A 16563-nucleotide genomic window follows, 5' to 3' on the forward strand; every position below is an offset into this window, starting at 1 on the left:
CAGAGCACACACTGACTGAAACCAAACAGGAGGAAATGAGAATGAATAGACAAAGAAAGCTGAAAGTGACTTAGAGGGAGTGACCGATAAGTTGTTATGACATTTTGCATGTTGAAATTAATTTATTTAAATGTTACTACTTGGTGAAGCAACTTTAATTGGGTGCATTGATGTTTAATGTGAAAGTGATAATGAATTTTTTTTAATCAACAAAACAGCAGTACAAGACAGCATAAAATAAAGATCAAATTCATGGTAAAAAAAAAAACCAACATCACTACAGAAGACCAGATGTCCCACCCCTAAAAGTTAAGTTTACTGCAGAGAATTCTTACATCTGGAGAATCCTACACAAGAATAAAAAAAAAAAATTAAATGCTATCTGAAGAACAGCCACCTCTGGGTTATTCACCTGTGAATTTTTTGCAACAATTTCTCAGCTAATCTATGCTTGGGGACAGTATTTTCATTTTAATATGACCCAGAGCAAAACAATCTCCTAGAGTGGGGGTAGGGCTGGGGCTGAGGTAGAGAGCAAATAACGCACTCCAAAAGTCGTAGATTTGGGATTAGCTGACGTGTGGGATTTCCAAGCTACTAATTAGTTCCATTTGCATGGATAGTTGAAAATTGATTATAATCTTATTTTGAAAACTAATGAAGCATTTTTGCTGACAGCATTGTTGTGACTAATAAGTAACTAAAAAAGACAAGCAGTAAAAGGTAAGGGCCTCTCAGTTTGCTTCTACCTTCCTAATTAATTAATTAACCCTTTTAACCTTTTTAGGGCTGTGTCCTAGCTAGCTCAAACCGCAGGTATCACTCCACTCCTAGACCAGCCAATGATATTACGATTAGAAGACTTTTCTAATCATACTGTAAAGACAGAACACTTTTAGCAAATCCCTAATGAATCACACTATTTGAATCGAGCTGTCTGGAGTTTGGTGCCAAACCATTTCACGAATTTTTTCTTTATTCATGAATTGTATCCAAAAAAGAATTAACAAAATACCTTTCTACCCAGACAGAGCTGAGGACACTGTGGCTGGGAGACTGTGTGGTGTTGAGGAAAGTACCCTGGACTTGGAGTCAGAAAGCCCGGATTTAAGTCACAGTTCTGCTATTTACTAGATGCCTGTCATTGGGCAAATCACTTGACCTCTGTCTACCTCAGTTTCCACATCTGTAAAATGGGGATGATAATAGCACCTACCTTCCAGGGCTGTTGTGAGAATAAAATTAAATATTTTTAAAGTGCTTTGCAAACTTAAAGCACTATATAAATGCTAGCTAGTATTATTAATATTATTGTTTGTTTTTAAATAGATCTTTGTGCCAGGGAGTAGCTTGGGTTCAGTGAAAGGGCTGCAGAAGTTCCCAAATGGCTGTGTTATTCTATTACAGTTTTGTGTCTATGGGCAAGTCACTTAAGCTCTCCAAACTTTAGTTTCTCTATCTGTAAAATAGGTGTGGGACAGCTAAATGCAGAGGGGATAGAGCAAGGGTCCAGAGGAAGACTTCAGTTCAAATTTGGCCTCAGACACTTACTAGCTGTATGATCCTGGGCAAGTCACTTAGCCCTGTTTACCTCAGTTTCCTCATCTATAAAATGTGCTAGAGAAGGAAATGGCAAACCACTGCAGGATCTTTGCCAAGAAAACCCCAAATGGGGTCATGAAGAGTCAGACACAATTGAAATGACTCAACAACAACAACAAATATATATACATATACATACATACTCATATACATACACATATAATTGTTACATAATTATACATCATATATGTATCATATTTAGTATATGTTAGTGCATAATTAGACTTATTAATATAATAATGTAATAAGGTATCAATAATATTAATTCTGCTGTTATAATATATTGTTATATATCATATATTATATATAATATATTATAAATTATACATTTATAAATACATATGTATATGCTACTCACTTCACACAGATGCCTTGTGGGGCTGTAATTAGAAATGGCTTCAAAGCAAAAAAAGATTTGGGTTCAAGTCCTGTGCCTGACACATACTGGTTTTGTGACCCTAGGCAAGTTACAGCCTCTCAGGGCCCAAGACAACTCCGTAAGACTGTAAGATGCAGAGAAATGTTTCCAAAGTGTTTCCTTACCTGGCAGTTCCCTACATTATAAAAATTACAGGTCAAGTTCCTCTCTCCCTCATGGCTGTTCGTGGAGTGGTAGCTTTAAAGCCAGAAGAGACTGGTAAATAGTCCATCTCATCCAGCCCCCTCCTCTTCCAAATGAGGAAGCTGGCACTGCTAGCAAATGGTAGAGCTGGGATTCAGACCTAGTTCCTTTCATTCCAAATCCAACCTTCTTTCCAGTACACCATGGTGCTGGTGAGCTAGCAGGGAAGTTGTCTTTAATCCTTAAAAGTCCTAAACACATTGAGTTAGTTTATGGTAAAGTTGTGGTACCAATGCTACTCACTTTTCCTCTCAGAGCCTTCATTCCATCCTCTGTAAAATGAGATGATAACTCTAGTACTACCTAGTACCTAAGTGAAAGAATTCTTCTAAAGAAAGTATTTTTTAAAGCTTAAAATGATTTTAATAATATATATCCTCACAACAACCTCCTGGGATCAGTAGTGTATCATGCCCTTTTTATAGGTGAAGAACTTGAAGCAACTTTTTCAGTGTAGCACCCTCTCTGGGGCTGCTCTCCCAACTTGTACTCAGATTTGCCAGTTAGATACCCCAGAGGGTTACTGACTACTCTCAAGATTCTAGGGGTAACCCTTCAGGACTATGTTTCTAATACTATAGGTCCTCAGCCCTCATCAGGGTGCTTCCCATTAACAATCAGCCAGTATACTTAGTTAGCTTTTAGCAAAGGCATTTACTAAGATGGCATAACAGTTGGTACAAAAAAAGTCTATGGTACACTCTTCCAAAAACATACACAGGTCCATAGGAAGAGTTGGCTCAAACTTAGGGTACAATGGTAGTAAGGCACACATGTAGGGGACACATGAAAAAGGGGTAACTCCCAACTCTTGATAGTAGGAGTTCTTTCTCCCCTCATGGATGAATCTTCAAGAACTTCCCCTTGGATAGAGATTTCTGTTGGATGGGCCACATTGCTGAACTCCAGCAGCTGCTTTTTTCTTGAGTTCACAGTTACACTTCTCTCCATCATGAGGGCTCATATTCCCTACTCTTGCCTTGAGTGAGTTGTCCTATAACTACATTGTTTTCAATGTTTTTCTTCCATTGTCACTCTAGAGACACTATCTGCCACTGTTACCATTTAGGGCTGACTACCTATAAGACACCCTGATGGGGCTGCCAGACCTTCCAAATTCACAATGTCCCCAGGATAAATCCCTCTCAGGTTATTTGTTTCCCTAATATCAAGAAAAAACAAACAAACAAAAAGAGGCAGAAGCAGTCATGTGCTCACAGTCACACAAAGGCCAGGTAGGAGTCAGAGAAACTACCTACTTAGCCAGAAAGAAAATTCCAAGAATTCAATAGCTTGCTTATATATAGTCCTTGATGTACGCAGCTTTTCTGGCTTGACAGTCAATTAGGTAACTCTTCATCATCATACTGTGTATGCCCTTCTGTCACACATGAACAGAAGTAGGCTCCCCCAAGCTACCACCAGATGATCAACAAGAAACAAGCAAGGAATATCTGTGCATGATCCAAAGAATGGCCCCTAGGTGCCAGTTTACCCACATTTCATCGGAATTACATAGCCAGTAAAGGTTTAGAGCCAGAACTCAAACTTGGGTCTCCAGGATACCACACAGCCTCTTTCAATTAGAGCTGACCAAGCACAAAAACAATGAGAATCAGTGAAAATATCTTAGCTAAGGAAGTTAGAAAAGGTCTTGCAAAAAGAGAGGGGAAATAAAGAGAGAAATACAAGATAGGAGCAGTAAGCCACAAAATATAACAGTGGAAGGAGGTGATAAAGGGTAAGGGGAAATGGGGGGGGGAAATGACAGAAGAGATAGAAGAGGCAAGTTGGAGCAAAAAGTTGGTGAGGAAACAACATATAATGATAAAGAAAAGCTCTTCATATATGCCAACTCATTGAGGTCTTAGGGAAGGAACAAGAGTACATCAGTGGAACCAAACATCTGGTTCCACTGGGGCAGGGGATTCCTTGTGAGTAATTTCCCTCTACCAGTGGAGATTACCTGCTACCACAACTTTTAACCTTTTAAGAGTTGACTAGGGGCAGTGAGAGGGTTCAGTGATTTTCAGAGAGCCCCACAGTCAGTATGTGTCAGAAGCAGGCTCAGAATCCACTTTTTCCAGATTCTCCGGCTAGATTCTGGACACTCCATAATACCGTTTCAGTATTAACAATAGCAGAGTACAAGTGTGAACAAGAAAAATTTTTCTGTGCCCTTTTAATAACAAAGAAATTAGAAGTAACCTAAGAGAATGATTCCATTTTATACAAGATTTCTTATTCTCCCCCTTCAAGCATGTCCTTTCCTTATCACTAGGAAAGATTTCCTGCTGCTGTGTTGATGACTAGAGTAAACAATGGCCTCTCCTTATAGACATGCTCCATAGGAGAATACTGGAAACTCCCTGAAAACAATATACCTGATGTAACACTCTATCAATCCTCTGTTGCTTTTTAAAATGCTCTTAAGGTAAAAAATTAATCCTTAATTGTTTACTTTCACCTACTATGCTTTACCTACAAATATGAAATTGGTTAAACCTAATTTTCCAAAGTCAGCAGAATGTTACTTAAATATGTTGACAATCATTTTTGAAGAAGGCTAAAATTATGTCAGCCTATACAAGGAAAACGCTATACTCAGTCAAAAAATCTTCAAAAGGGTCTCTCCCTACAATACAGTTTGCTTCTTCAAGATTTCAGCTTTAAATAGCACAATCTCCACAAAGAATATTTTTAAAACATGCTCTGGCTATGTTAAAAAAAGAAAAACTTTATTGTCCAATGATGAATAAGCAAAAATATAATTAGAACTATTTTTGTGTGGAATGTGCCTTGAAATATAATTCCATAATGAATAATCTCCATCTTGAAGCACTGATGAGGAAATATGCCTTATTCCTCTCATTAGAGAGATACAGACCGCAGAACAAGAATGCAATATATACTATTCTATACAATCAGATGTGGCTTTTGTGTCATTTATTTCTGCTTTAATTTGTAGTTTCAAAAAAGATTCAGTTGTGTGGAGCTTGGAGAGGTAAGGGTGAATGACTGGTGTAAAAAGCAAAATCAATAATAAAATTTCCTTTAAAAAGGAAAAGAAATACAACTGATTTGTTAGGTCATTTTTCAAATATGTCTGACTCTTCATGACCCCACTTTGGGTTGTCTTGGCAGAAATACTGGAGTGGCTTGCCATTTCCTTCTCCAGCCCATTTATAGATGAGGAAACTGAGGCAAACAGGATTAAGTGACTTGTCCAGGGTTACACAAATGGTATCTGAGGTCAGATTTGAACTCAGGAAGAATTGCCCTGGCGTGCAATTCACTGCGCCATCTAGCTAGATCAACAAATGGCTAAGAAATTTGCTATGAGTCCTTTCATCAGATTCTAGCATCGTATACTTAACTAGCTATGTGTGATCACTGACTAATCAAATTTACCTCTCTGGATCTGTTTCCTCCTTTGTAAAAAAAAAAAAATGAAAATAAAAAAATCATAAAAAGAGGAATTGATCAGGTCATCTCTGACATCCTTCTGGCTTTAAATCTTACTATTTTCTAAAGTAAAACTTCACTGTAATTTTAAGCAAGTCAACTTTGAAATTTATGACTAGTCCATGAAGAGACTGATATCAAGCTGACATTAAGCCTCAGGCTAAATTAGAACTAAGTGATAATGCTCTCAGAATCAGCCTGTAGTATAAGAGCAGGAACTGCCTGCCATCAGTGTTGAAGTCTTATTTGCTATTGACATTAGCACAGGAGATGCCAAATAAAAATGCAGCTCAAGAAAAATAAGCAAAACTTTTCCTGAAAATAGCAAATCAGTGGAGCTGTTTCAGGGACACAAATCAAAATTTAATTCTCACTTATCATTTCCTGACTATAAATAGATGGAGAATCCTTTTAACTCCCAGTAAGTACTTAGAGTAGGGAATCTAGGCAAGCTGGGCTCATATGAGGCAATCAGATTAGCATGTAAATTATGCTCATCCTTTCCTGAAGCTTTTCTCTAATACAGGGGTTCTTAACCTGGGATATATGGTTAGACTTCAGAGGGTCCATGAACCTGGATGTAGGAGAAATTACATCTTTATTTTCATTTAACTCTAACTGAAATTTATCATTTCCTTCAGTTATTTAGAAACATTCTGAGAAAGGGTCCACATACTTCACCAGACTGTCAAAGAGGTCCATGACAAAAAACAGGTTAAGAATTGCTACATGAAAAAGGGATTAGATTTCTCCTGCTTGACCCCAGAGGATGGGACTAGGAACGATGAATGGTGTTGGTGGTGGTGGTGGTTTTGGTGGCATACTTTCAGTTATATAGATAGGCTATTTTAGGATTTGCTGGGTCGGGTCCCTCCTCAGAGTAGAGGTCTTCAAAGGAAGGGGACTTGTTGGATATAGCATAGTGGATTCTTGATCATATATGACTTTAGATAGACTCTAATGACTTTTCTAGTTTGAGGTTGTATTCAAAAAATCACATAAACATGCTGGAGAAAAAAGCAGGTTATAAACACCTACTTTAATATTCAACCAAATTAATAACAATCAACAACCATTTATTAAGTGCTTACTATGTTCCAGGCTGGGGACACGAAGAAAAAGTGAAAACCATCCTTGTCCTCGAGTAGCTTACATTCTAATAGGAGAGCCAATATATACATAAATAGGCATATGTAAGATGCTATAGAGTGGACACATAGTAGCCTTAGAAAGGAAGGCTCTAGCAATTAAGGGAGACCAGCAAAGGCCTCCTATCCAGAGGAGAAGGTCATGTTTGACCTGAGTCCTGAAGGAAGCCAAAGATTCTAGCAGGCAAGGATGAGGATGAGAGTATTCCAGGTACTGGGGATAGCCAGTGCAAAGGCATGGGGAGAGTGAGTGTCATGTGTAGAGCATTGCAAGTAGGTCAGTATGGCTAGACCAGCGGCGGGGAACCTTTGGCCTCGAGGCCACATGTGGCTTTCTAGGTCCTTGGGTGAAGCCTTTTGACTGAGTCCAAGTTTTACAGAACAAATCCTTTTATTTGTTTTATGAAGTTTGGATTCAGTCAAAGGGCTGCACTTGAGGACCTAGAGGGCTACATGTGGCCTCAAGGTCGAAGCTATCCCCCCTCCAACCCTCCCTGCTCTCCCGGGCTAGATTTTAAAGAGCATGAGGAGTAAAGTGTCAGAAGACTGAGGCAGGGAGGGGCCGGGTTACAAGGAGCTTTAAATGCCAAACAGAGGAGTCTGAGACATTCCCTGGGTGCCAGTTTCAGATGGGTTCTTAGATAAGACATCTTTAATATTCTCTATGTTTAATGAAGGCCTCCAGCAGCTGTCTGATCACTGGCTATGATCTCACTTTGTAATAAAAACAAAGACATCTGTGACTTGCCTTAAAATTAGTGCCAGAGTCTGGCTTCTTTCATTTATTGTGTAACTGTCTCTGCCTACTGTTTGCATAACTAGGAAGGGAGTTTCTTGAAGTTTTCTCTGTTTGTAAAGGAAAACTTCACAATTAGTGCTTTGGAAAATGGCTAATACATTTCCTTCAGTTACATAGTAGATGGAAAAGCTAAGGCCCAACACGTTTTCACTTTCCTTTCCCTATATATAATGTCTCTCTCCTTTCAAGGAAAAAATAATAGAACCAATGACTGTGATAGTCAAAAAAAGAGAGACAATAAAGTATATGTTCGAAGTTCTTTCTCCTTCACACTCAGAACTATTTGTGCATATACTAGGTCTCTATCCTCACCCCCAGCTATCTAAAAAAATGACTCAGCAACCCATTTTTTTTAAAGAGGTCAGACTAGTTTAAACCATCAAAATATATGAAATGTAGCTAGACCAAATAAACAGCGCAATAAAGTTAAATATAAACTGATTTTTACAACCAAATACTAAAAAAGCATAACAATTACAAAAACTTTCCTTCACATTTAGAACCACTAACTTGTGATACATGTAATGGGGACTTCAAAGGACCCCTTTCCCTAGTTTCAGACCAGCTTCTTGGGCAGAGGCTGTTGTTGAGAAAAAAGCTGATTCCACTCCTTTGCCCCCAATGACATCAGGAATTCTCTGAGCAGCAAACCCTGGAAGAAAAGACAGGGCACAGTGCATCCCATAGGCAAATCAAAGGGGCTAGTGCCAGAAGAGGGAGTGATTAACATGAGACAGGGAGCCAGAGCAACTTTCTGTGTCCTTTTCTAAGTAAATAAAACCTATGCTATATTTGAAGCTGTGTCTGCCTGAGTTCTAGTAAGGGGAAACAACTGGGATGGTGCTATCCTGGAAGAGTGACAGATACTTGGTGCCGATAGTTCTCTAGCTGTAGAATAACATTTGTATATTATCTGTGGTCAATTTAGCATAGTTTCTTTTGTTTTTACCAGTAAGTCATTAGGTAGAAGTTTTGCACTAATAAATTCCCAAATTTATGTACTTTAAAGGTGAGGCATCACCTAATCAGAGGACACCTGCATCCTCTAGTATATGGCATTTCTCAGACTCTAAGGCCCAATTTTCTACCTTTTTTACTTTTTTCTACCTTTTAAAGACACAGTGGAGAGAGCAGTGGGCCTGGAGTCAGGAAGACCTGAGTTTAAACCCAGCCTCAGACACTGGATAACCATGTAACCCTGGGAAAGTCACTTAACTTTTGTCTGCCTCAGTTTCCTCTGATGTAAAATAGAGATAATAACAGCACCTATCTACCAGGGTTGTTGTGAGGATCAAATGAGATATTTATAAATAAAGCTTAGCACAGTGCCTGGTACATAGTAGGCACCATATAAATACTTATTCCCTTTCCTTCCTCCCATCTTTCCACACAGATCCAATCACAGGAGACAAGCTATTGTTGAGCAGAACTTTTCACTCAAAAGTACAGGGCAGAAGTAAACGGAAGAAAACAAAGTTGTATACACACAGCTTAGGTTACAAAAATACAAATGTAGGCAGTGATTTTTCTCCTAATAAATTCAATTTAATCTCTTCCATGTTAGTTTTTTTCTTTTTACCCCAGTTTTTCAAACCTGTCAGTGGGTGCCTCCTTCCTCCCTCAATTCCCAAAGGAAGGTGTTGGCTCTGACTTGGCCCACTTCTCAGTCTCAGTAACACAATGGCTCATTATTTGTTAAGCGTGCTCATCTTCATCTGCAAATGATACCTTTAATCCAAATCCTTTAGTTTAATCCACAAGGGAGAGGACAAAATCTTGTATCCATACTAATCAGAATTCACTGCCTTTGATAACTTAGAGGGATAGAATAGATGACTCAATTTTCCTTCCAACCCAGTAATTCACCTGTAGAAGTTTCTTCACCACTGTTGTAAACCTGGTCATGAAATAATAGGCTATGGTGTCATCCACCTTCTATTCTGTATCCCCGTGTTCTATTATCTTTTCCTCCTACTAAGGAGCAAGTTTTTCATTGCTCAATATTTTCAAAAAGGTTTTCAAAGAAATATAAAGAGAGATTTTTCTGGTGTGGATTGCCAAATCTAAAAATAGACCGACAAGGGAGATGAAGGAATCTCCTTCCTCCTAGATTTTTATGGATAGCAATATCTTGGTAAGATATGGTACTACAGGATGGCAAGGGGTCAGGAATGATGAGGTATCTTTTACTTCTCTGGTTCTATTAAAAATGGAATGATAAAATTCACAAAAGAGATATTGGGTTTACATGTAGTTAGGAAAAAATAAAATACTAAATTAAAAAAAATGAAAAACTGAAGGGGGAAGAATGTGACAGAGAAAGAAAACATAATGTTTAGAGCTATTGTAATAGGCATGAAGATCTTCCTTAGGGGGGAAGTAGGTCCCTCCGAGAAAGAAGTAGCTTCTTGTGTTCCAAGGAATGATTCTTTGAATTCCCAAGTGCTACTAGGAGAAAGGCTATCCATTAATGGTCATAGGAAGAAGACATGATTAGTTGGTAACTCTTTGTTGAGGAACATCAAGGTAGCCAAGTGTCAAGCTAACTTGAACAATAGAGAGTTCAGGTGTTTTCCCAGGGCACGTATCCAATAAATTGACAGTCTCCAAAGACTTGTCAAAACTACAAACCACTACCCACTCCTGGTGATTCACATAGGGATAAATAGTGCTACCAGGAAGAACTCAGAAAACATTACTAGAGATTATGCAATTCTAGACAAAAAACTGAAAACCCTATTAAAGGCAGAGATTTCGGATGAGAAAAGCAGATTTGGGAAGCAAGGGCAGGTAAAGGGAGATTAAGACAAAAGAGGTACATGATGCTATGAAATTAATGTCAAAAGTGCTAAAGATCAGATGATGCAGATTATAATGCTAAGAACAACAACAAAGTGTAACTAATCAGAAAAGACTCAGACATCTCAATTGAATATATCAATTAAAGATAAACTAAGGTATAAATAATTCCTTGATGATAGGGGCTTTGGGTTACCAGAAGAAAGCAGATGATATCACACAGGAAATACCTTGTAAATGGTTAAAGAGAATTATTCATTCCCCACAGTGATAATATATAAAAAACAGCAATTGAGTGTTAGTCAAATCCAGCTGGAAAGGACTCCTGAGAAGAAACTACCTTTGCTGGGTAGGGGATGAAAAAAGTGTTCTCTTTTTCTCCAGCCTTTCCTGCAAGGCTTGTTGTGATAGTCTGGTGACAGAACAGAGAGGAACGGACAGATATAAGAAAAAATACTAAGGTAGAATCACCAAAACTTGGTAAACTATTAGGTTATAAGAAGTGAAAGGGAATGAAGATTAAAAAATAACTCCAGGGTTTCAAACACAGGAGATAATATAAATGGCAATACACAGACAGAAATGATGAAGTCACAAAGAGGAGCAGATTAAAAGGGAAAGATGATCATCACAATTTAGAATAAGAATGCTCAAAGAATATCCAGGGGGTAGATGCCCTATAGGCAGTTGAAGATATAGGTTTACAGATCAAAAAAGAAGTCACTACTAAAAAGACAAATCTGGGTGGGAGTTACTAACATAAGTGTAGTTAAAGTTATGGGAATGGATTCATTTAACAAAGGAAAGCATGTTGAAAGAGAAGATCACAGACTATAAAAGCTAGAAGAAACCTTATAGACAGGGATGTACAAGAGGCAGCTCAGAGCAGCAAACCAATTCTTAAATTATCAGTGTGAACATGTATGCCTTGAAAATTGCAAATGCTACAAATAAGGGCTTGCTTTATGGTTTTGTTAATTTTCTAGACTTAAGAAAGTGATGGAGAAAATGTTAGTAGTATAGATTAACTTAAAAGTATATCACCCAAACAATTTTTCCAAGAGCTAGTTGTTAAACATTTACCAGCACACCCCTACCTGCAGATCATCTAGACCAACCCCTTTGTTTTACAAATGAGGAAATAGAAGCCCAAAGAGGGAATGCTTTGTTCAAAGTGACCCAGCAAATTCTTGGTCTCCTGAGTTCAGTCCAGGACTCTTTCTGTTACAACAATTCTGCTTCAGGAGAAGACAGCTCAGGAAAAGAAATTAAGGATTACTCACAAAGGACAGAGGATGTGGTTAAAAAGATAGGAAGAGAGCCAAGAGATTATAGTGTCTTTGAAGTCAGTAAAGTATTGTTGAGGGATCAACGAGTGTGAGGACTTGTAAAAAAAAATTGGATCCAGTGATTCAGAAGTCTTTAGTGACATCTGACAGGGCAATTCCAGTACACTGGTATATGTAGAAACCAAATCACCAGGGGTTGACAGGAAAGTAGGAAGAAGTAGAATATAAGCTCAGTGAGGGCAGGGACTATGTTTTACTTTGTCTTTTGGCAAAGGCTCCCTTAATAAATGCTTATTGAATTGAATTGCAATGAAGTTGAGGCACTGTATATAGACAAATGTTTCAAGAATTTTAGCACTGAACATGGCTAATATAAAAATGCGTTTTGTATGATTTCACATGTATAGTTGATATTACATTGCTTGCCTTCTCAATGAATGGGCAAGGATCAGGAAGAAGGGAGAGAATTTGGAACTCAAAATTTTTTAGAATAAACATTAAAAACATTTTAGAATAATTTTAGCAGTGAAATTGAAGAGAGCATGAGATGGCAGTCTAAAGGAATCTAAAGGCAAAGGAAGGCATTTTTTTAGGATTGGAGATAGCATGTAGGTAGATGGGGAAATAGAAGATGTAGGTGAAAAAATGACCTGCTGAAACAACGTCCTGAAGGAAGGGGGCCAGAATGGCGTTGAGGATGTAATTAGATTAGCCATAGGAAAAGAATAGGAATACTTCTTATATGTCCAGAGAGAAGGAAGAAAGAATGGATAATAATGCTAAGAAGTTTTAGGAATGCAAGAGGAGAGCTGAAGAAGCTCATTTCAAATAGCCTTAGTCTCCTCAGTGAAGGAAGAGACTAAGACATCTGCTATAACAGTGGAAGCTGGCAATGTGGATGGTTCAAGAGAAAAGAAGAAAAATTTTGGTGAAGTCAGTCAAGCACCAGATTAATAAATGTTATTAAGGAGAGAGTAGGATTGTCAAACATCCGTGAAGACCCAGCTGAAGTTATGTACCATAAAAGATGATATGGAGATTGAATTACCAGGACTTGGTAATTGATTATATGTAGAGGGGGAAATAGAGAGAAGGGTCTAGAATAATGGAAATCTCAAGCCTGGATCCCTGAGAAGAAGGTGGTGCCTATCCTCAGCAATAAGCTTATTTGTAGCTGCTAATTGCTTCTTGATCTATTCCCCCACACCACACTCTGATACCTGGTATGAGATGGACTCTGCCCAGAGAGATCAGCAAATGCATCTGGAGCTAATTGCTGCTAGTCAACCTTTGTTGCCAGTTTTGTTCTTCTGGACTTTAAGGCATGTATTAATTACTGAAGGATTATTTTGGTGTATGATAATGCATATGAAGACTGTTAGCTTTAGCAAAGAGTACTTTCCAAATTCAAAGTTTCTATTAATCTTTAGAATAAATGCATTTTCCCATATTGGAAGTGGGATACAAAAAATAACAGAGAATGATCTATGCAGACATTCAAGACAGCCATCTTCATTAATCTCTCAAATACAAGGGGCTGTGAAACTGCACTAGAAACTTGACACTAAATTTTATAAGATTATCAATTATTTTTTTCCCGCTAGACTAAGAAAGCTCCACATAGATTAATAAGTGTTTACTGTGCTGAACTTCAACTGACACCTTTAGCAGATTCAATTTTATCATAAATTTGCATTGCTGATATCACGGCTTTTTAAAAAAAGAACTTCACAATAGGGCATGTGCAATATGTATAGACAAGCATTATAAATAATTCTGGAATGACCAATTAGCTTGATTTTCCACATATAAAAAGAGTAGCTTATACTTTATCTAGACTGTAAACTTTTATTGGAAGTAGTCTTCCTTAACATAAAATTTGGACAAAGATTTCTAATAAAACATCTCTAGTGCTTGGATATTTATGCTACCTTTGAATAAATGCCATAAAAAAAACCAAATACTCCAAATTTCAGTTCATAAAAATGACAACCTAAGAACTGAAAGTATATGGCTTTTTTTCTTTTTCTCTTTTTGAAGATTCTCCAGGTTCTGAGTTTCATGCATTTGGTGACACAGTTTCAACATGGCAGTCACATAATAAGAGAATGTTTTAATCTCAAAGATGAATTCATAGGACAATAAAAGCAAGACAGTGAAAAGCATGTGCTGAGTGTTTAAAGAGAATGTAAGACTCAAGAATATTCAAAACACATTTAGATACCCAGTTGATGACAGATTTTTCTTCTTACACAAGACGAAAATTTCTTTTCCTGCATCAATGACAGTATCGTGATGTTACACATTAAAATTTCATTTGTATCACTCTAAGCATCAGGATAATATTTAACTCGATCTTCTAGAACTTGTCTAGTAGGCAAATAATTTTGTTAATGTAAAATAAGAGAATTAAGTTTTTACATATGGTATTTTGTATTATACTACTGAGAAATAGCTCTGCATTACTAAAAAGTAACAGAATATTATTCATATAACTGTATTGCCTTCAAGTAGTAAGCTCCAGTAAGCAGAGTTTTTTTAATCATAGTATTAAAAATGTTAAATCCCAAAGATGCTTTAAAATAGAAAAATACTTTAAGTTAAACTTGCTGATTCTATTTTGGTCTTGCTTCTTGTAGTCCTTTAACCAATTACTCTTTTTTAAAAAAATATAGCATTTACTGTTAAATAGGTGATGGTAGAATTATACACCTAGCTACTTATTCACGGGGTCAGTATACAGAGAAGACAGTCAGTGAAGTTCAAAGCAAAATTCTCCATTGGCAGAACTTGTGAAGGCCAAGCACTTACTCATTGTTTATATGGAAAAGACCCACAGGAGATGACCAGGCTCACTGGGTTGCAGTATTGGGCTATCTTGATGAAATCACACACTCATATTGGAGTAATATTTCCCAAAGTACTCTTCCTTTTATTTCTAGTAAATACTCATGCCTCTTAAACTGCTCCAACCAAAACTTTAAGAGGGACTCTGCTAATGACCAAAGAAGCTGCTCATAGGAAAATATTGTACAGAGAGAAAAGGCCACATTTTCTTCTTGAATTGGATGTGGGAAACCTCATAGCATAATGCAAGAGTACTTGTTCTGGACTTTGGGTACCTGGGTTAAAATAATGCTTCTTATGCTTACCCTGTACTTAGCATAGTAACTGACACACAGTAGGTACTTAATAAATGTTATTTGTTTGATGGACTAATTGTGTGACCTCAAGCAAGTGCTATAAGTTCCTTGGGTCTCAGTTTCCTCATCCGGAAAATGAAAGTTAGATTAGATGTCCTCTAAAGTCCCTTCCAGCTCTAGATCTGTGATTCACCCATCAGGATTATGGGATTTTGGAGGCTGGGAATGAAAGTAAATATATTAATTTCATAAAATTCACTTTTAACAAGCATAGGGCCAAATCAGTGATTAAATAGTTGAAAAAGAAATGTTAAAAACCAAATCTAGGTAATTAATTCATTAAAGGAAGTCAAATTGTCCAATTAAGTCATAGTTTCTGGTCATACATGAGTACTTAGATATTTCAATGGATTTGTGATTTTTTTTCTCTGTGGGAGATCCCTCCCACAATGAAGACAGCAAGCCCTCCATACCTTCCTATCCTGTGCATTTCTTACCCATATCTTTCCATAAACCCTATAAAAAAGATATACCTACCATGCCTTCTTTTACTATCTAGGGAACAACATTGTAGTACTTGAGCTATCCTATCTGTTCTTTCTCTTTCTTGATACATGACTAGTCAACTTTGTGTTCTGCTCAGACATGACCCTAATGATGTAATTTATACCAATTTTTCTACCTAAATCATTATTGGTAATGTCTTCCAGTCTACATATAAATATATCTTGTAACTCTCTATTCAATTTTTTCAAGAGATAAAACAATCTTGAAAAGACTATTTTTCCCAAAAGTCTATATTTATCTTTCCCTTATATTTCAAGGCTCTCAAGGCTAAATATCTGATAGTTGATTGGAGATTCATATTGTACTTAAAGTATGGATATATAAAATTATACTTCCGGAGTAACTTTTTAAAAAATGAAGGCAGGAAGATAGCATAGTGGAGAGAACTCCCAAAGTTGAAGTCCAAAAGATCTGAATTCAAATATCACCTCTAGCACTCACTAGCTGTGTGACCCTAAATAAGTCACTTAAAGTCTTTCAGACACAGTGTGAGGCAACTAAATGATGTAGTGCACTTGGAATCAAGAAATTCTGAGTTCAAATTCTGCCTCAGACATTTACTGTCTGTGTGACCCTAGGCAAGTCACTTAACCTCTCAGTTTTCTTATCTGTAAAATGAGAGGGTTAGATTGGATGGTCCATCAGTTGTTTCCATATACAGACACATCCATACACATATTCTCATAGATAGAGATGTATACGTGTATTATATATAATTAATATTTTAATAATTCAATGGAGCCGTGATCTTATCAACATGAGCATTCCCATTAATGGTAAATATTACAACCATCTGTCATGGGGATCTCACCAATGTCCTAAGGATCTTCTAGATCTCATGACATTGAGTAGGTACTGATGCTTCACACAGTCTGTCCATATGAAATTCCTCAATCTTGCTACATAACCAAACTCCTCCTCTTCCTTTTTCTCCTCTTTTTTTGGTCATGCACCTCTTTAATGGTATCTTTTGCCTGACTTTTTGTGTACAAATCACCATTGGGAATACAATGCAGCCCATCACAACATACTACTCTATCACCCTTTGGATCATCAACAATTTTAATTCCTTGGGGAGATTGTGATGTTCTATGATTCACAGTCACATAGCGCATCATAGGAAAGATAA

The sequence above is a fragment of the Trichosurus vulpecula genome, chromosome 1 (genome assembly GCF_011100635.1).
Source record: "Trichosurus vulpecula isolate mTriVul1 chromosome 1, mTriVul1.pri, whole genome shotgun sequence".
Taxonomy (NCBI): domain Eukaryota; kingdom Metazoa; phylum Chordata; class Mammalia; order Diprotodontia; family Phalangeridae; genus Trichosurus; species Trichosurus vulpecula.